Here is a 21,346-nt window from a genome sequence, read left to right on the forward strand (position 1 = left end):
TGCTGCACATCTTGCAAAAACATAATTTCAAAATGGATGAAATGCTTAGATGGAAAATAAAAAATGAGAACTAATTGCTTAATGATGCCTTTATGGGTATTTTTTAAGTTATATTTTTATTTCCTAAATTTTCTATGAAAACATAAGTTACTATCAAATGATTTATTTGGAGAGTGCACACATGTGCGTGAGAGCAGGGGAGGGGTAGACAGAGAGAGAGACAGAGAGAGAGAATTCCAAGCAGGCTTTGTACCATCAGTGTGACATGGGGCTCAAATCCATGAACCATGAGATCATGACCTGAGCTGAAATCAAGAGGCGTACACTTAACCAACTGAGCCACTCAGGTGCTCCTGTCAAAATGATTTTTTAAAAATGTAATTATAGCTTTTGGCTTTCAGCTCGGAGGAAGTAAAGGTGCAACTATCTTTGGTCATCTGAATCTGAGTTCATGAGACACCAGCCACCTCTACCAGGCTGCCTATGTTTGACTCCAATGAGATCAAAGTCGAATACCTAAGGTGCACTGGTGCGGAAGTTGGTGCCTCGTCTGCCCTGGCAAGGAAGATGGTCCCCTTGGATCTGTCTTCAAACAAGGCTGGTGATGACATCACTAAGGCAACCAGTGATTGGAAGGGTCAGTGAAACTGAACACAGAACAGATAGGCCCAGGTTAAAGTGGTACTTTTTGCCTCTGTCCTGCTGATCAAAGCACTCAACAAACTGCGAAGAGGCAAAAAGAAACAGAAAAACATTAAGCACAGTGGAAATACCACATTAGATGAGACTGTCAAAACTGGCCTTGATTTTCAGCCATTTTTAGCCAGAGGACTCTCTGGAACCATTAAAGAGATCCTGGGGACTGCCAAATCTGTGGGCTGACATGTTGATCATTGCCACTCTCATGACATCACTGATGACATCAATAGTGGTACAATGGAATGTCCAGCTAGTTAAGAACTACAAAGTAAAATACTTCAGTAAAGGATTTGACAACCAAAACAAAATTTAATAGTCATAAACTTCATAAATATAGGAATAATGGAAAATTTTTGTGTTGATTCTGTTGGAGCGGTACTTAAGAATAATCAAGTTGTCCACAAAGATAGGGTAAATTAAATGTAGTGAGATATTTAATGTGTAATCATTTTAAATACTATAAAACTCCATACAAATGTTAGTCATTAGTTGCACTGGCATATTAATGGGTTAGGTGGGAAAGAACAGAAAAAACCAGTACAGTTCAGGTTATTAAAGCAATCCAGCTAAGTTCAAGCCAAGTCTGAGACAAAATAGCTTCAATGGCACTGTGAAATATAAAGATTGTTTATTATATTTCAGTCAGATGCATAAAACCATCAGAAGTAATACTGAGTGATCCATCTAGTAATGTATTCCTATATATCCTCACGCTCACTCACTTCCAATACTACCGAAGTGTGGAGTGCCTGGTGCACCTGGATTTTTAGATCGCCTGAGTGAGAATAATCCAATTATATGGTAGACCTTGGAGTTCTGGATATTAATCCAGACTCAGAAATCGCCACCACCACCACCACCACCACCACCACCACCACCACTACCACCATCATCATCACCAGGCATAAGTTTTAAGCACTTCATAGGTCTTAATTCACTTCTTCCTTACAAAACTTTGGTATGATATTTTCTTCCATTGTATAGATAATAGGAGTAAGGTATAGAGGAATCACATAAATTATCAAAAAAAAAAAAAACCCACAGAAGTTAAGTGACATGGTCAGGCAGGCTGGCTCCTAGAATCAGACTGCAACTGGGCTATTGTTCCTGAGGAGGTTATTGTACTAGGCATATTTCTTTTCTGACATCTCTCAAAATGGCTGAGCCAATACTCAGGTATCGTACAAATTCCATTTTACTTAGACTTAATGATTTCCCTGCTTCGAATCTTTCCTCACATATCCCTACCCTATAATCCAACTTTACACTATGTATTTTTTTAATTTTATTTTTAATTTTTTTTAATTTACATCCAAATTAGTTAGCATATAGTGCAACAATGATTTCAGGAGTAGATTCCTCAGTGCCCCTTACCTATTTATCCCATCCCCCCTCTGACAACCTCTCCCGTAACCGTTTGTTCTCCATATTTATGAGTCTCTTCTGTTTTGTCCTCCTCCTTGTTTTTATTTTTTGTTTCCCTTCCCTTATGTTCATCTGTTTTGTCTCTTAAAGTCCTCATATGAGTGAAGTCATATGATTTTTGTCTTTCTCTAATTTCACTTAGCATAATACCCTCCAGTTCCATCCATGTAGTTGCAAATGGCAAGATTTCATTCTTTTTGATTGCCGAGTAACACCCCATTGTGTGTGTGTGTGTGTGTGTGTGTGTGTGTGTGTGTGTACACACATACATACATACCATATCTTCTTTATCCATTCATCCATCAATGGACATTTGGGATCTTTCCATACATTGGCTATTGATGACAGTGCTGCTATAAACATGGGGGTGCATGCATCCCTTGAAAACAGCACACCTATATCCCTTGGATAAATGCCTAGTAGTGCAATTGCTGGGTCGTAGAGTTACACTATGTATTCTTCAATGTTGACCACGGACATTTGGAATTTTTCCTGTCTATGTGAGTTAATACATGATTCCTCAAAACTGTTTTTGTTTGTTTGTTTTTTCTGCCTCAAGCACTCAGAAGCTACGGACAGAAAACATGGACTATAGTATCCTTGGAATAGCAAAGCCAAGATAGTTGGGTTAAGTCTATCATGATCCAAAATTACCTACTAAAATATCTAATGGAAAAATCTATTGTGAATTTGGAAAGACCACCTCAGCCCAGACCAGGTTTGATACTATAAAAGCATCACATCATTTCTCCATAACTTGGAACAAAAGCCAACAAAGAGCCTGTTGGCCCTACTGACTTAAATCTTGTAGATGTTATATCTAGACACCATAATAAATGTGTTATGCTTCAAGGCAAGATAGGAAAATAACTGTATCAGGCCATAGAGATAACAGTTTGTAAAAAAGGTCAATAAATATGTGAACACACATTTAAAGCATAAGACATTTTAGCAAGTTTATATTTAGGTCAATTTAAATATTAATAGTACTCAACTTGAAATAGATTGGCAAGCAGGCAGAAAGACATATGAAAACAGGAAGGAAAATTTGTAGATGAGGTATATAATACTACTTTTTCACAACTGATAAAACCTTACCTAAGGGCCTATGTCATTAATGTATAATATATCTTCTCTTGAACTCACTATTCACATGAATTTAGTTTTATATCTTTTAAATTAATAATTTAATAAATTATTTTATTGCCAATATCTATGAAATTATCATTAACTATGGACATTATGAATCATAAACCATTTGAAGAAGGTATGCAAATCTTGTCTATAGATTTTAATATGAAGATAACAGAAATGAGCTTTCACAATGTAGGGCAAGGAGGCTCTAAACTAAAATTAGACAATTATCAAAGTAGGAAAAAATTCATTTGGAAAGTCAAAACCAAAACAAAAGCTTGTATTATAAACATTTTAAACTTTAAATACAATTGTAATGAATTTATAATGCATACTTTTATAGTTAATCTAATTATGTTTAAGCTTAAATATTTCATAATGGGATGAGTTTTCTAACATTTAAACAGATGCACACGACGAACATAACAATATAATCTTTTAAAAAAACTTTATAATTTTGTCACTGATATTTTTCGTAATGATAATAATTATTTGAGTTTGATAATCAAAACCCATCTCCAGATTTAAACACACATACATATACTTTGCGTGAATGTTAATGCTCTTTTTTGTGAAAAAGTCCTTATTTTACACCTTGAATTTTCTTATAGTTTGTTTTAGCACACTGCTAATAAAACACTTCACAAATACCTGAAATCATGTAAAGCAAAGTAATATGCAAATGTTAAAGCCACAATTCATCTTCTCTACAAAAATAATTTTTCCATACACTGAATTGTGAAAACAATGTCAAAAAGAAGATAAATAAACATTAAAATTTTTTAAATTCATAAGAAGAGTAGATGAGTTGACTCTTCCTGAGCCAGAACCTACTCTAATAATCTCTCCTTATAATTAGTTTTGTCTATCAGGTTAAGAAGAGAAACCTGAATTTTTACTGACATTGAAAAATATGGTAAATTGCCTAATTTCTTAATTGCAAAATTAACATCTTCCTTGATGAAAACAACTCATTTCAGACTAATGTAATTAAAGACAAAAATTACCCATAGAAAAGCTCAGAGGAACAATTGATATATGGTATTTATTTCCATTTGCACATGCAATTGTATAAAATCAAGTCTTGAGGAAATCTTGGTTCCAAGAATTTATCAATATGAAGAGCTTGTAGACAAGAACTGCATTGTTGGGTTTAGGGGAGAAAATCCCAGCATGTTTTGATTACCTTTTCTCTACTTTTGTTAGATTATTTTTATAAGGTTTTCGCATATATTTTTTTATTCACAGCAGACGATAATCATGCCAACACTCTACATACATTACAGATGCACACAAATGTATTCATTGTAAAATGTGCTCACAGCATATGATCACTCCATGTGACATCCATCTAGTTAATTATATGCTTTGAATTCAGCATTTCTAGGTCTCTCTCCTTCATCATTCCTATAAATTTATATAAAAGCTTTTCCAACTTTATCTGCAAGTACCTTCCCAGTCAGCATGCTTCTCTGCAGAATCATCATCCTAACCCAAGTGCAAATTACCACCTATCACTTGACTAGGTTACACCAATAATTTTTCTAAATAATTTTTCTTCAGATACTCCTCTCTCTCTCCTCCAATCTTTCCTTGGGATTGCAGCCTAAACAATATTTACAAAATGCAAATCTGATGTCATCCTTCGCTTTTCAATATGCTACACTTAAAGACCTGCCTAGCATGGCAGCTGCACTTATCAAAAGATCAATTCTCATTTAGCACTCACACTGCTCTGAATACAAGCCTTAAAAATGCATGCCAGATTGATAGAACTAACATACAGGTATGGAGCAGTGCTGCAAGAGAATCTGAGCAAGGATAAACATTTAGTTGGTTCTATCTAGGAAAGATGGACTCATATTGACAGAAATTTTTAAAATAGAAAACAACTGTTCAAAATGGACTCAAACCACGTCTTCCCTGGAGTCTACAACGTGGTTGTCCTACACAAAATACACCATTTTCCATAAGTAAGGCTCCAAATACCACCACCTCCACCAACGTCAACAATATCCCTTCTAGCATAATGTTACTTTCCCTCAGACAACTGACAATTCTCTCACTGCCTTTGGAAAATGGAGCAACTGGAGGTCTCAAAAGTTACTGTATCCATCTCAAAGTCCTGAATCACTTAAAAGTTGCTCAATACTTTATGACTATATTTCCTTGATAGTTTATAATTTAGGAAGGAAACTGTAATTTTAACTATGACCTACAATGCGTAGAGAAAAATAAGAGAAAAATTTAAATGCATATATAATACATATTTATAATATAAATATAAGGCCATGTTTAATATGTATATTATATAAATTAAGGTGTATGTGTATATATACACTATACACATCGTAGAGAAAGGAAAATCATAGAGGTAAATTCCTTTAGTCCTTGTTTCTGCAATTATTCATGAAGCTACTATTGGGCTTTGTGATTTCCTTCCTCTAGTACCCACTTTGTATTTCCTTCTCACTCAGAATTCTTTCACTGGGATTCTTGAGCTAGGTGAATAATCAAACCTCATTCTTAAGAGATCTGAATACCTGGTATGCTATTTTACTATAGACTTCCAATAACTTTAACCACTAGATATGGTAATATTAGGAGGTATCTCAGGGATCCACAGGGTCACATTAATACTCCTCTCTGCCCTCTTTGTGAAAGAGTGATACTCTTTGCCCTTGAGAGTGATAATCAAATAACCCAGGAAGCACAAGACTCCCCTTTGTTACCTGTTCTAGCAGTCACATGAGGAGACTGAAGTAACCAGAGACAGATTCAACTTCCAATTTAGTGGAAGTGATGTGGTATTCATCAGTGGAATCAGAATCTACCAGCATTTTTTTTTGTTTCATTTACATTAATAGTGCAATAGTTTCACTTGATCCTTCTTTTTCTGGGTTTCCTATGTTCCACTATTCCCATTCTTCTGTAAAAATAAATGTTTCAAAGAAGAATAAAAATATTTAACATTTATTAGCACTGACAATGTGTAGGCACTCTTCTAAGCATTAAATAGTAACTCATTTTAGCCTCTAAATGATTCTATAAGACAGGTAATATTACTTCCCTAATTTTAAAATCAGCAAACAGAAGCATAGAGATGTTGTTCCTTGCCATAAATTAATAAATCCTAGTGGCAAGGCTGAGATTGGACTCTGTGCTTTCAATTTAATCATAAAAATACCTCTGATTTGGACTGTTAAATGATGCCCTCTTTCTGGATAACATCCAAACATCTTAACATAACTTACAAAGATACTTCTCCAGTAACATACTTTGGCATCCTTCACATACCACGTTACAGACGTACTGAAATATTTTTACCTTCACGAAGGTTTCAAGAGTCTTGGTTGATTCTACATCTTTACATAGCTACTTCTCTTTTCCTAAGACAAATTCCTTTGTATCTTAGCTTAAATGGCTTACTTGAAAAGGTAACTCACCTCAGAAATATGATATAAACTGTTATTAAATATCTGATATATCTCCTAGTGTAGCACTCACACATGGTACTGTAATTATGTTTGTCTCTCCATAAGGCTGTATAGTTTGTGACTGTAGGTATCATATATATTTTTCATTCCCACAACTTAGTAGAAGCATTAATGCAGAGCACAGATTCCTAGACATTAACTGAATAGATCAACAAACAAATGGAGGTATGGATAAATAGAATTTATCGAATTTCTTTACTATTATATATACAATACTATGTATTAGATACAAAGTACTTTATACTGTATATGATTATATGTCCTATGTTATATTTGTATTATATTTGTGTGTGTGTGTGTATATATATATATATATACTATAAATTAAATTTGTATATTTGACTTATTTACAGCTGTAAATATATCAGAAGTTATACAGTAAGCTAAACCCAAGGGTGACACAGTTAATGTGAAATCCTATTTCTAAATGCTACTAATGTACATTTTGGTATTTCATTTTGAAGCCTTGTGTATATGTAGAACTGTGCCAGGTATCATGATGGATTGAAAGTATAAATCTCAATCTTTATTTTTTTAGGATTTGCCTAGGAAGCTATGATTTGATGAATACAAAATACAGGATAGCATTAATTGCATCTAATAAGGGTTACAGAGGATAAATGCAGGTAAACTTCTGAGAACTGAAAGGAACACCTGCAATGGACAAGAAAGCCTTCAGAAAGATAAATTTGGCTGGAACTGAGGAGGGGTAAGAATGTATTAGGTAATGCAGAAAGAGTAACACCAAGTATGGGAAACATGTAGACTATCAAGCTTTGTAAATATTGTGAAAGAGATAGAATATTTTTAGACCAGGAACAAACACAGGTACACCTGAGATAGACTGGGCAGAAAAAGGAAGTGAAATCTGTGTGACGACAATGTCATGTAGCAGCCACACAAAAGCTTTCTGATTTTTCTCGGCACAAAAAACACTGGGCTAGCCCCCAATAAACTGGACCAACCAAATTATTCTACTTGTCATCATATCTAATTAGTAACAACCACAAAGTCAAGGAGAAAAGTCAGGTAAAATCATGTATTTTCTTTACAAATTGATCATGGCTGTTTCTGACCTTTTTATTACAGATAAGCACAAGAGGGTTCACTGATAAAATTCTGCCAAATTTTATGACACTATTGCATTAAACTGAGTATTATATCCATAAATAAATAAATTGTATAAGACATTTTATAAGACATCATTTAACCTCAGTCAATTTTCATGTATATGAACATTAATTAATTTGTCATTTCTAACTTAGGAAGATCCTGAGCACCTCTACACTGAATCCCAACTTTGACCAACTGCATTGTCTATCTTCTGGTAAACTCTAGAGTCTTTCTTCTCATGGGCTTGTAAAATAGAACAATGATGAATTGTCTGGAGGCTTTTAGTGAGAGTGATCTGTTTTTGCATACTATGCAAGCATTGACCACTTAATTATTTTTAAGCTGTCTCTTCAGATTCTCCTTTTCAAAAACTATTTAAATAAAATGAGTAGAAAGAGTTGAGACATCTGCTTAAGTGAAACTATTGTTTCCCCTTAATAATAAATGTTTCTTAAAAATCCTTAAAACTTTTTTTAAAGTTTATTTATTTCCTTTGATAGATACTAACAGTGCATGGGGTGGGGGTACAGAGAGAGGAAGAGACAGAGACTCCCAAGCAGGCTATGCACAGTTAGCACACAGCCCAAAGCAGGGATGGAATCCACAAACCATGGGATCATGACCAAGAGTCAGATGCCCCAGGAATCTTTAATAAGTTAAAATGATATACAATTATAGAATTAAAACAAAATATTCTGATCATTTGGTCAATCACTAGGCAATTGGTAATAGGTAATTTTCTAGGTAAGTTTTTACCTTTATTGGAAAAATACTTTTTCAGGTTTTTATCATCATTCTTGATAATATTTACTAGACAGAATAATTTCAAATCAGATTGTTAGCTTTTGTATGAATCTCAAAATCATGATTTGAATCAAAACAAGAAATACTATGCAAAACACCTTATATTCTTTATATAGTAACTAATCATAATACTGCTTGCAGCTCCAAACACATAAACCCCAACAAAAATTAACAAGCGAGTTTGCTGGCCTTACTTTCCTAACAAAAAGATTCCTATGGCTGGATTTTTCATGCACAATACAAATTAAACATACTAGTGACTTTTAATTCAAGATGGTGGACTAAACTCATGCCTAAACTCCTTTATGATGAACACCTTTAATTTTCTGTAAAGAAATACAAAGGAAAGTAACACAAAGAGCAAGAAGCAGTGGAGGGGAGCAATAATGGAAAAGAGCTTTCAGTGCATTTCTAGGAAAGAGGAAGGTCTAAGGATGTTAATTAATGGCATAGAATAGGGAAAGTTCTAGGCTGCAGTGGAGATGGAAACTCCTCCATATTACAGGAAGAAACCAAGTAGCGAATTACAAAGTTTGGTGAGAGGCAGAAAACAAAGTTTGGCGAGAGGCAGAAAACAAGTTATAGAGATGGATGGGAAAACTCAATATTACCATCACAAACATTTCCTTATTTTCATGTATAAAGGTAAAAATATCCCATTCATAATCCCAAATTTGGTCACCTTTGGAATTTGACTATATGAGAATCATGCAAGACTAACTATGTTTTACTGAGAAGAATAATAATGGTGAATTTGCATTGGTCAATATGAAAGCACTCAAAAGTCATAATATTTAAATGAGCTTGATACCGAGACTTGTAATAATATGAAACAAGAATCAGTCTTAAGTAAGCAAAGCACAGTAACATGTTGAATACGTTATTTAATTGGCCGATTCAATCACAAAATTCAAAATGCATCTAAATATGTCCAGATATGCTTACACCTTTCTTAATTTCTACAGGTATTCGTGTGTTCACTTCATCTGCCTATTTCAGAAAGGGGTTAAATATGCCCATTGAGATTACACGTCGTCCTTTTATATCTAATAGTTTCATCATTATAGTTTAGGGTAAGTAGAGGTTTCTGTTGTTAATCTTGTCAGGTTGTATCTTTAATCTTATTAAAATACAATTATAATTTTAGTTTGAAATTATTATGTGCAATTTTTAAAATATTATCATAGATACTGCTTTTGTTGATGTTAAAATTTGCCTAAAACATCCTTGATGACTGCTTTTATTAAAATTCCCTTAGCTATTTTTTTTTCTGTTCATATATTTTAGCGGGGGGCAAGAAAATTCATTCATTCAAACATTATGATTCTTCTATTTTGGGGATTCTTAATATTTGTTTTAAATTCTCCAACTGAATCCTATGCAATTATTTAGACATAATTATATGTTTTTGTACTTACTTGGATTCTCACATTTCTTTTATTCATGTCTTCTCTTTTCTTAAATTTAAGTACTTTTTTTCAGAAAAGATATATGGTATACTACTCTATGAATCCCCACTTGTTAAGAATATATTTATATTGCCTAACTTTTGATCAAAGGTGGGCCAACTATGGGATGCTAAGTAAAAATATTTATTCTTGGAATTTGAATGTAGTGATCCACTACTTTCAATATCATGTATCTCAGATAAATGGTCTGAAAACAACCACAACCTAATTCCTTTGTAAATATATTCCCCTTTTGTCAAGTTGTAGGATACTTAATACTTCTATTTATCTTTTTTTTTTAGTTTATTTATTTATTTTGAGAGAGAGAGAACGCACAGTCATGGGAGGACCAGAGAGAGGGAAAGAGAGAATCTCAAGCAGGCTCTGCACTGGGAGTGCAGAGCCCTATGCAGGGCTCGAACTCACTAACTGTGAGATCATGACCTGAGCCGAAATCTAGTCAGTGGTTTAACTGACTCAGCCACTCAGGAACCCCTTTATCTTTGAGCTCGATATTTATTTGTACATATTAATGTGTTTTTTCACATTAATAGTAATTTTGAAAGACACTTTGGTCTCTTTCCATAATTTTTTTCTTAGGTTATAGCATATCTTCTTCAATTACACTTTTGCATTTGTGCATGTGTGCTGTCTCATCTCTGATTTGCTAATAACTAATAAATCGATATGGATATTGAAAACACTGAGTCAACTACTGGCCTCAAATTTTCTTTCATAACTTTTATCTTTTTGTTGTAGTAAAGGAGCTTGTGGGAGAATTCCTTAGCTTTTTTGTATGCTTAACATGGTAACTATTTTTTCACTCTTGTATTTGTCAATCTATATCCTAAATATAAACATTTACCTAATGAGTTTGATGTTTCAAAGAGAGTTCTCCCTTCTTTCTCTGTCTCTGTCACTCTCTGTCACTATTGGTTCTTTTGATTCAACTACACAGAATCCCTTCTTTTTTTCACTAAGGCTAATAATTCAAAGCTGATTTTTTTGTTCTTTTAAAAATATTTTTTCTCTTGCTTTTTGCCTTGATGATAGTTCCTTTTCAGTTAGCAGTCCCAATTCTGTTGATCATTAAAAGCTTGTAATCCTTATTTCCTGGATATACATATACACACAGAAATGTAACTGGGTTATGATTTTTTCACGAGTAAAATGAAAGTCACAGACTGCTGATGCTAATTATGGAAGCTGGGCTATGGTAGCAGTAAGGATGTTAAGTCAGGCCATTTTAAACTTGTAGGGAGAGAAAAGCCTGCCTTCTTTTTTAAAAAGTCTCCATGTCAAAACTTTAAAATCTTTGTTTCTAACATAAAGTATGACACCCAAACAAACAACAAAAAAAAGTGCACAAACCAAACACACAGCCGCATGAATTACCACAACTGTGAATATTAGTCACCATGCAGGTTAAAAGAACCCACAAGCGCCCCTTACGCTGTCTTTAAAACTCACTTCACTCTAACCAATCCAAAATAATTACTGTCTCAACATGCCATGAAATTCATATATATATATATATATGTGAATATATTTTAAAGAACAAAACCTTAACGATGTCCGAAAGGATAGCAGTGTCCAGGATGGGGAGCCCACAACGTAACGGCGTGTTTCGGGTGCTGCAGCCTTGGACCTCGGGCGTTGGCAGAAGTAGAAGTCAGCCCAGAGATCCTCCTCGGAAGCCCGGGAAGCTGCTGGGAGGCTGTAAATTGGCGGCCGGAGCATGCGCGGTTCACGTTCTCGGGCTGGCTTCCGGAGGCCCCACAGGTGCGGCTGCTTGGGCCTGAGTGCTTTCAAGCACCTGGTGTGGCGTCTTGGGCTAGGCGCTTGCTACCGTAAGATTCTATATCGGGAAGAGCGGGGTTGAAGATTCCAGGAGCATTGAGGATTGCAATATAGATGGTGTGAACCGAGCTCCTTACAAAGGAGTCTGGAAGGAAGGTCCTTTGGCACCCAGGTGTTTTCTCACCCTAAATTACAAAAAAATAAAAAATAAAATAAAATAATAAAATAAAATAAAATAAAATAAAAAAAATAAAATAAAATAAAATAAAATAAAATAAAATAAATAAAATAAAATAAATAGAGTATAAAATAAAATAATAAAAATAGAAAAAGAAAAAGGCATCCTTAAATATCTAAACACCATAATTTAGGTTTGTTCTTTGAAATTAATATAAATGAAGTCATCCAGTGTGCGTGCTTGTAAGTCTGCCATCTTTCACTGACTATTTCTGATACTCATGTTGTTCCATGTTGTATCATTTAGTTTATTTTCTTTGCTACATAATAATCCATTCTATGAATATATCGCCATGTATTTATCCATTAATTCCACTGTTCATGGGCATTCACATTATTTCCAGTTTGGAGCGGTTGTGAACTGTGGCTGACATAAACACTACTGCATATGTCTCCAGGGAAAGCTTTAATTTGCGAATATTCATGAAGTTGGAAATCATGTATAGGTATTCATATGTTTTCCTCTCATCTATAGAGCCAACAACGGAAATTTGTGACATTTTATCATCATTGTAGAAAGAGAAAATTTTCCGGATTTTATCTGAGGTCAAAAGTCACAGGTTTAAGAGGAGGAGGCAATTTTCCCAAATTGTGTAATTAATTACCCTGCTTGCTGCTCCATGGCCTTCCCTCACTGTCTGCTTCTTCTGAAGCAGACAAACTGAAATTGGCTATTATGTTGGGAAAACTCACTGTAATGTGTATGCTGTATGGGATTGTAGTTTTATCAGCTGTTAACTTAATGGCATTTCTTTTATATCAAGAAATGTCTCAAATGGCCTTATTCTTCAACAGCATCCTTCCAATTGCCTCAGTGATGCTTTGGGTTTATTTGTGTATCAGTGATCATTTATTAGGCAAATAGGAGAGTAAATTGACTCACAGTTATTGTGAAGCAGAATTAAGGAATTTAACAAGTGAGTGGAGAGGCAAGGGAAAGAAAGCAGTAATAGCAGCAGCAACAACAATGTTAATAGAAATTGCCTTAAACTTCCAAATAATCTATATGCTCAGATCTATAGCACTCACTGAGTTGAGGTAAAAATTGATGCTATCATAGGCCCACCCATAGAAATTTCCATAATGAGATATATAGTTGACTAGGTCACATCCATTCACCCTCCTCCCAATGTCTATCTGTACTAAAGAGGCAAACCACCTGAAATTCCATTTTTTCCAATCTTACAGGTAGGATTTTGAATGTGATTTATAGAGGAGGCTTTGCTTTGTCTGCTTCTGAGGATTCTCTTCTCCAGCATAGTTGAGGAATTACTGGGTATCAAAAGTCAAGCACAGATGTCCTCCTTGGATCTAAATGGTGGTTTACTCACTTATGATAGTAGCAGATTCCTGATGTCACAAAATTGATTTTTTGGGGGGCCTATATTTCCAGAGGTAGCTTCCTTATTCTTATTTCTCATCTTTGTAATTGCACATCTTTTGTGTGTGTTTGTGTGTGTGTGTGTGTGTGTGTGCACGCGTATGTGTGTGTCTGTAATTGTACATCTTTATTAGGCCAGATTGGCAATGTTAATCTAAAAGCCATTCCCAGCAATTCCATTTATGGAGTATTTTTCCAACACTTCTAAAGATTGTATAAAAACTAATGTTCTGTATTAATCATTTCCTGACTTAAAACACTAGGGTTATTTCTGCTTTCTCCAAGTTAACCCTGACTTAAAAAAAAAATATTTGATACAAGAAATGGTTGTAGACAAATAAATCCTCAAGAATAAAAGTCTGTGATTAGCTATCTCATCTGATAGGGTTTGTGGGCAGTGAAGATTTTTCCAATAAGGAAATAAGGTTACTATAAAAAATAGGAAGATTAAATACAAAGATTTAGGAATATATAAATGTTGAAATGAATTTAATTTATGTGATTTATTCACTCAACAGTATCTGAAGCCATACACAAAAGATTCTATGTTAGATGATACCATTTATATGAAATTTCTAGGAAAGGTATGTATATAGAGAAAACACAGACCAGTGGTTGCCTGATGCTGGGGGTAGAGGAAGGGATGACTGACAAGAGGCATGAGGGAATTTTTTAGGGTGATGAAAATATTCTAAAACTAGAATGTGGTTATCATTGTAAAATTCCATAAAGTTACTAAGAACCATTTAGTTAAATGCTTATAATGGGTGAATTTAATGGTATACATGTTATACTTTAAAGCTGTTTTTAAAACTTTTCTTTTTTCTTATTTTTTAAAACGTTTATTTGTGAGAGAGAACGCGCATATGTGCATGAATGGGGAAGGGGCAGAGAGAGGGGGGCACAGAGGATTCAAAGCAGGCTCCTTGCTGACAGCAGAGAGCCCAATGCAGGGTTCAGCCCTGGAATGGTGAGATCAAATATTTATTATTAGCTAAGTTTTGATATTTAATTTTCTCAGATCAAACTTCTTATTTCATTTTAATCATCTTTTATTCTAATACGATAGCACAGAAAACAACATCAACAAGAAAAAAATTGAGGTAGTGTACATATGCAACTAGACAATTGAATTAGTTCTACATTATTTAATTAACTTCTTAAGATGGATTTATTTTATGAACATTTCAATTTATAAAAAATTTAATTCAATTAATGCTATGAATAGTATATAGAGAAATTTTAATTATTTTCTTGGTAGTAACTTAAAAGCATTTGATAAAATTTATATAAATATTTGTATAAACATATGCACACATCACACAGGCATTGAATCCATTTAATGGTGAGGCATTCTTATTAATATTTAAATTGGGATCACAATTCTTGCAAGCATAAAAACAGTTTACATTTTTTCTGGAAATTCTAGCAGTGTCAATTGGACCAATAACAGAAATAAGTACTATGGCTATTGAAAGAAGAGTAACAGATACATATATTTATTGGCAAATAAATATATAATGTAATAAGAGTGTTATTAAAACATTAGAATGCAATATGTGAATATGTGTAGAAGTTTGGGCTAGAGAAGAATTGTCTAATGATACACAGCTGGTGACAATAAAGGGACATATTTAAACATGTAACAATTATTTAAAAAGTAAGAAAGACTTTCAGAAATACTTGCAATATATAGGACAGATGAAAGGTTAGTGTTACTATTTCATTAGAAGCTCTTACAAATCAATAAAATATTAACTAGTAGAAAAATGGAATAAGCCCACTTAAAGTAATTTATAAAAGAAATAGTTTCGGTGACTAATAAACATTTAAAGAAGTGTTCTACTTTGTTAAGTTGTCAATTTAATGGAATTTTAAAAATGATTAGATGTCATATTTTTCTGTTTAATGATCAAAGCTAAAAATAGGTTGCAATATTCATTGCTTACTAAAATGAACTGATATGGATACTGCCATACATATTTAAATTAAAATAATGCCTGATAATCCTCCCAGATGTCTATTTGGCACCTTTTAGAAATAGCTTTTTTAAAGTATATTTCTTGACGGGATGTCTGGCTGGCTTAGTCAGTAGAGGATGTGGCTCTTTCATCTTGAGGTCTTGAGTTCAAACCCTACGTTGGACACAGAGCTTACTTAATTTTTTTTAAAGCCTATTTAAAAGTACATTTCTTGACTAAATCATTCCTTTTCAATGAATTTATTCTACATAAATAAAAAATTTAACATATGATTACAAGAATGTTCATAGAACCTATGTTCACAGAAGCAAAAAATGGAACCATACTAGATGCATTAAAAGTCATATTACTCCCATACAGTGACCAATGAGACCACTACAATGTGATGGAATATGTCATGTTCGCTAATACATACTGAAGTGTAAAAGTAGATAGCAAATCAGAACAGTGTTCTCCCACTGTGTGTCATGTGTGTGTGTGTGTGTGTGTGTGTACAGGTTTGTGTGAATATACATATGAACACTGATATTTCATGTTAATATGAAAAATCTGGATGATACTAACAAAAGATAAACTGTGCTTTTATCTGATTGATGGCATTGAGTCTGTTTTTATTTTCTTCTTTTTGTTACAATGGACTTTATATAGTAGGAAAGAGGGAAAAACACAGTAACTATATTGAAACTAAAATATCCACAAAGTGCAGGAAATATGGATTAAGGAAAACTATAAGAATGAAATCCTGATTCTTACAAAGAATACCAGTAATAATACCCATTGTCACAACAATTGAAGAATGTTTTTCTTTTGACCAATTCCTCACCCTGTTTTTTGGTGGGGTGGGGGTGGGGGTGGCGGTGGGGTGGGGGGGGGAGGGTCTTCTTTTGAAACATTTGCCTTTAATTTGGATTAACTTGGGTAAAGATAAGGGATCTTTTATCCTTTGCCTGTCTTATTTGAATGCTGCTATCCCTAGTACATAGCTTACTATTAGACCTTTCTTTCTCTTTGTTAATTAGGTAACCAATACTATCCACCAAATATTAAACACAGGTAGGATTTGGGATGTGATTTAAAGAGGAGGCTTTGTTTTGTCTGTTTCTGAGGATTCTCTTCTCCAGCATAGTTGAGGAATTACTGGGTATCAAAAGTCAAGCACAGATGTCCTCCTTGGATCTAAATGGTGGCTTACTCATTTATGATAGTAGCAGATTCCTGATGTCACGGATAAAATTGTGTGTTTTGGGGCCAATATTTCCAAATAAATAATCCATGACAATAATTACAGAACAATTTTCTAAATATACAATACAGTCTAAAATATAATTCCTCCCCTCAGTGAGTTTACAGTTGAATAAAGAGGATAAGTTTATGTTGCCCTAGCTGTGTACTCATTTTTGTGTAATGTAATTCATATTTGGATAGGCCAAGAATTATCTATCTGACCAATAACGTAAGAATCTGGCCCTCATAAATTTTTCTGAAAATTAAACTTTAAAGATTCTCCTTCTTTGTAGAATTGATCTTAGATCACTAGCCTTTGTTTTCTGGAGGTTTTCACACTAACTGCAGAGATCCTGGATTCACCCCCTGCCCAATCTAGCAGGAAGATACACCCAGGACATTTGGCTATCCTAGCAATTAATTAAAGGCAGAGAAGATACTCTATTGAGACAGTACATTCCCTATAAATCAGATACTTTGAAAATGCATTTTTACTCATTCAACACAATTTTCGACTTATGCTCTGAATTATCGTCATTTGCTTTGATAGATTCCTAAGAACCTAATTCTTTATGATAACTGAACTAAATTTTAATGTGCAAAAAGTTACATTAGTCCTTGACCATCATTTATTTTTGTATGGCTATACAAACGCATGCCAAAACTCTTTTCTAATACACCCTCTTGTGATTGTTTGATAGCAATAACTGTAATTATTTGTGGTATTTAGTAAAATAATTATTTAATTGTTGATGACAAAAATGGCGTGGAACTCTCAAGTGTTTTCATTGAGGAATTTCTATGGTTAAATGAAACTGAAAGTGTCTTGGCATTGTCAAGGGGGGAAGGCAAAGCAGCAAGTACAAAATATGTTTGAAAATCAGTATTGATATTTGTAATCCATGTACTCTTTCCTTTATGTTCCACAAAATATGTTATTTCTTGTAATGATGTTTGTGGCTTTCCACTGGTTGCATAACAATACATCAAACATTTATTGGGTTTTCCTGACTCTAAAAACACTTAGCTAACTATAACTGACATTTCTTGACCATCCCTCAATTAGCAAATAAAGTTTAAAATGAGGAATGTTTATGAACTCAAATTGTACTCTAATGAATCACTATTTTAAAAATCACTTATTTTTATGACTTTGTTTTATTGTAGATTTGAATCCCATAAGATCTCTACTGACTCAAAAAGTGCTGTAACAATTCACTTTAAATGAAAGTGTCACTCACAATCTTGACAATTAACCCAGTTAACCTGCCGGGTGAAAAAGTTAATATCAGCCTTAACCTCATGTACTGAAGTGTTTCTCGTCATGTCAGATGTGCATTTCATTTCTGAGAAAGCCATATTTTGTTCCCTTTGCATCAGGATTTCTCATTAATTGCACAACATGTAGATGCGGTAAGCACTTAAAGACAAAGCATTGAATGTGGAATGTATAAGACCTAGAATTCAGAATGTAAAAAATCAAGCCATGTAACAAATAATTCTATCACCTGGTAAAAAGCTGCAGTAGTTCCTGACAACTAATGGAAAAGTCACTGGATTCATTATATAACAGTGAGATTTCTTGTATCTTATCTCTTTTTTAAAGCCAAATTTCATTTCCTCTTCTTCTGGGAAGCCTTCCTGCACATTTAAGAGATGTTATGTTATTATAATTTTTCTCCTTTTCTCCATAGAGGAAAAAATTCCTTCCCCTCCAAATGCCCATCATGCTAATTTTATGTCTTTTTTATTATACTAAAATTTAAAAATCTTGGTCATTACAATTGCTTTTGGTCTTATCTTCCTTGTGAATATTCTATAAGATGTGACAATATTATTCCTGATAGCGCACATATTGAGAATCACAATGCTTTGCACATGGTTAGTACTCAATCAACATATTTAAAGAGAAGAATGGAAAATGCATGATTGAATTATCTTGTACTATTCTTATTGTAGCATTTATTCTTTGTAGTGCTAATAAAATGTCCGTGGGTATCAAAGTATGATATAAACTTTTTTTTAAAGAGAGTTAATAATACATTGCCTTTGTAATCTCACAGTTTTTAATACCACCTCTATCCAAGTGTTGTTATTCCTTTTTCTCATACAGAAAATCATAATCATGCCAATTGGGTTTTTGCCACTATACATCCAGTGGGAATCACACAGGTAATCACTTCATTAAAATGGCTAATTATACCATTAAATGGTAAATTATGTTAGAATAATCTGAAAGTTCATGGAAGAAAGATTAAAAGACTAAAAAAGAAATGATGATATATAAGAACACACATGATATTTGACAGAAGAGGTCTGGATTTGAGATCTATCAGAGACATTAAATGCAACACTCTGTGAAAACAGGAAAATTACACATCTGTAAAATAAGAATAAATCGTGAACTATGTACTTGTGTATAACTTACACAAAATTGTGGAAACTCATAACTATATAAATACACTTGTAATGATTTGGCATTCCGTTCAAGTAATGTGGTTTTTGCTCTGTGGAAGTTATTTAAAAATGATAAACCCTTTTTAAGTGCTCTAATCAGTTGCTGTTTTTTAAGCTACGCAAATCAGAGGAAAATATTCTTAGACATGTCACTTATAGAATATATTGAACACAGTAATAGCTAAAGTTTAATATGCACTAAGTACTATTGTTAATTTTATATTCTATACATTTGTATACTTTGTTAACTCATGAAAATATTATGTTTAAGAAAACTACATTTGTGAAAACTTAAACTGACGTTTCTTTAGTACATTAGGCATTCCCTTGATTTATTTGTTCATTATTTTTCTATCGGCAAACATCACTAAGTTATTGACATTCGAAGAGATAAATTCCAACAAAAAGAGGAACATGTTTTTTTTTTCCTCTTAGAGAATACAATGCTGTTTCTCCCACACAAATATTGATGGATTGAGTTTTTTATTCATATTAAAACAGACAGCTGAATTAACTTATGATTCTTTGAAGTAACTATTATCTTTTATTAATCAGTGGAAAAATAACATTTTCTATGCTCAGAACAGAAAATATATAAATATATATATAAACATAATAAAATCACTGGGATATTGTACACAAAACTTTCGAGAAATTCTAAACTTGAATTTGAGATTTATTTTAAAAATAAACTTTTCGGGGCGCCTGGGTGGCGCAGTCGGTTAAGCGTCCGACTTCAGCCAGGTCACGATCTCGCGGTCCGGGAGTTCGAGCCCCGCGTCAGGCTCTGGGCTGATGGCTCGGAGCCTGGAACCTGTTTCCAATTCTGTGTCTCCCTCTCTCTCTGCCCCTCCCCTGTTCATGCTCTGTCTCTCTCTGTCCCCAAAATAAATAAACGTTGAAAAAAAAATTAAAAAAAAATAAATAAAAATAAACTTTTCTAGGATCTTTTCATGATGACATATTTGCTTTTAATTATTTATTGGAACATAAAGTAAAAAGTGAAAAATAATCATTCACATTTTCACTGGAAAGTGCCACTGTTGCTAATTTGATTTGTATTCTTCCAAATGGAACATGTGAAATATATAAACAAGTGGTTATGTCAAAAAATATTAATCTAGATTTTCAGTCAGTTGTCTCTACATTTGAGTGCACCATATTTGATTTATCTGAACTGAGATATCTGGAGATACATGTTGTTTATAATTTTTCCTATTGTAAAAAACACTGTGATATATACGGTTAAAGATGCCTTTAAGTTAGTAAAGGCTAAAAAGAATTTTTCTCTAGTTTAGAATGTATGAGACTCAATTAAGACCTAGGGCACCTATGGTACTTCCAAGAGCCTACTGCCAGATTATTTATGATCACAGAAAGAATTCAGGAATCCTTCCTGCCTGAAAGATTACACATCAGATCTAATAATTCCTGATGGTGTTGGTATTTTTTAAGGTCATAGATGTAATGGGATTACACTATAGTCATTTGCTTGAAATCAGATTCATGATATATAGCAATCTTTCCTTAGATACTATCCAAAGTAACTCAAGATCTGGCAAGATTCCTTATGGAATCTCAAACTACCAATGTTAGCTGATAAAGTAAAGCATTCTTAGTATCAGGCCTAAGAGAATAAGATTATTCTTTTGGTAGCATGGTTGAAATAGCTCATAATAGCTATAATGATGTTAATTAACTTTTCTATAGTGGCTCAGATTCTTGATGTTCAAAATGAATTATAATATATTGACTTGGAGAATTAAGAAACACAGATGTTTCAGACATTATCAATTTAGGTATTAATGGATTTGAATGAACACATTTGTTTTCCTTTTTTAAGTTTTTATTTAAATTCCAGTTAGTTAACATATAGTATAACATTAGTTTCAGGTGTAGAGTCTAGTGATTGATCACTTACATACAATACTCAGTGCTCATCATAATAAGTGCCTTCCTTAATACCTATCACCCATTTAACCCATCCCCTCACCCTCTTCCTTTCCAGTAACTCTCAGTCTGTTCTCTATGTTTGAGAATCTATCTTCTGGTTGCTTCTCTATTTTTTCCCCATGTTCATCTGTTTTGTTTCTTAAAGTCCACATATGAGTGAAATGATATGCTATATGTGTTTCTCTAACAGAC

At 33.5% G+C, this 21,346-nt stretch overlaps 1 pseudogene; it reads left to right on the forward strand.

Annotated features, from left to right (window-relative positions):
* The first annotated feature begins 483 nt into the window (after positions 1 to 483).
* LOC115511259 lies at positions 484 to 957 on the forward strand (annotated as a pseudogene).
* Positions 958 to 21,346: the final 20,389 nt, after the last annotated feature.

Source organism: Lynx canadensis, chromosome A3, assembly GCF_007474595.2.
Source record: "Lynx canadensis isolate LIC74 chromosome A3, mLynCan4.pri.v2, whole genome shotgun sequence".
Taxonomy (NCBI): domain Eukaryota; kingdom Metazoa; phylum Chordata; class Mammalia; order Carnivora; family Felidae; genus Lynx; species Lynx canadensis.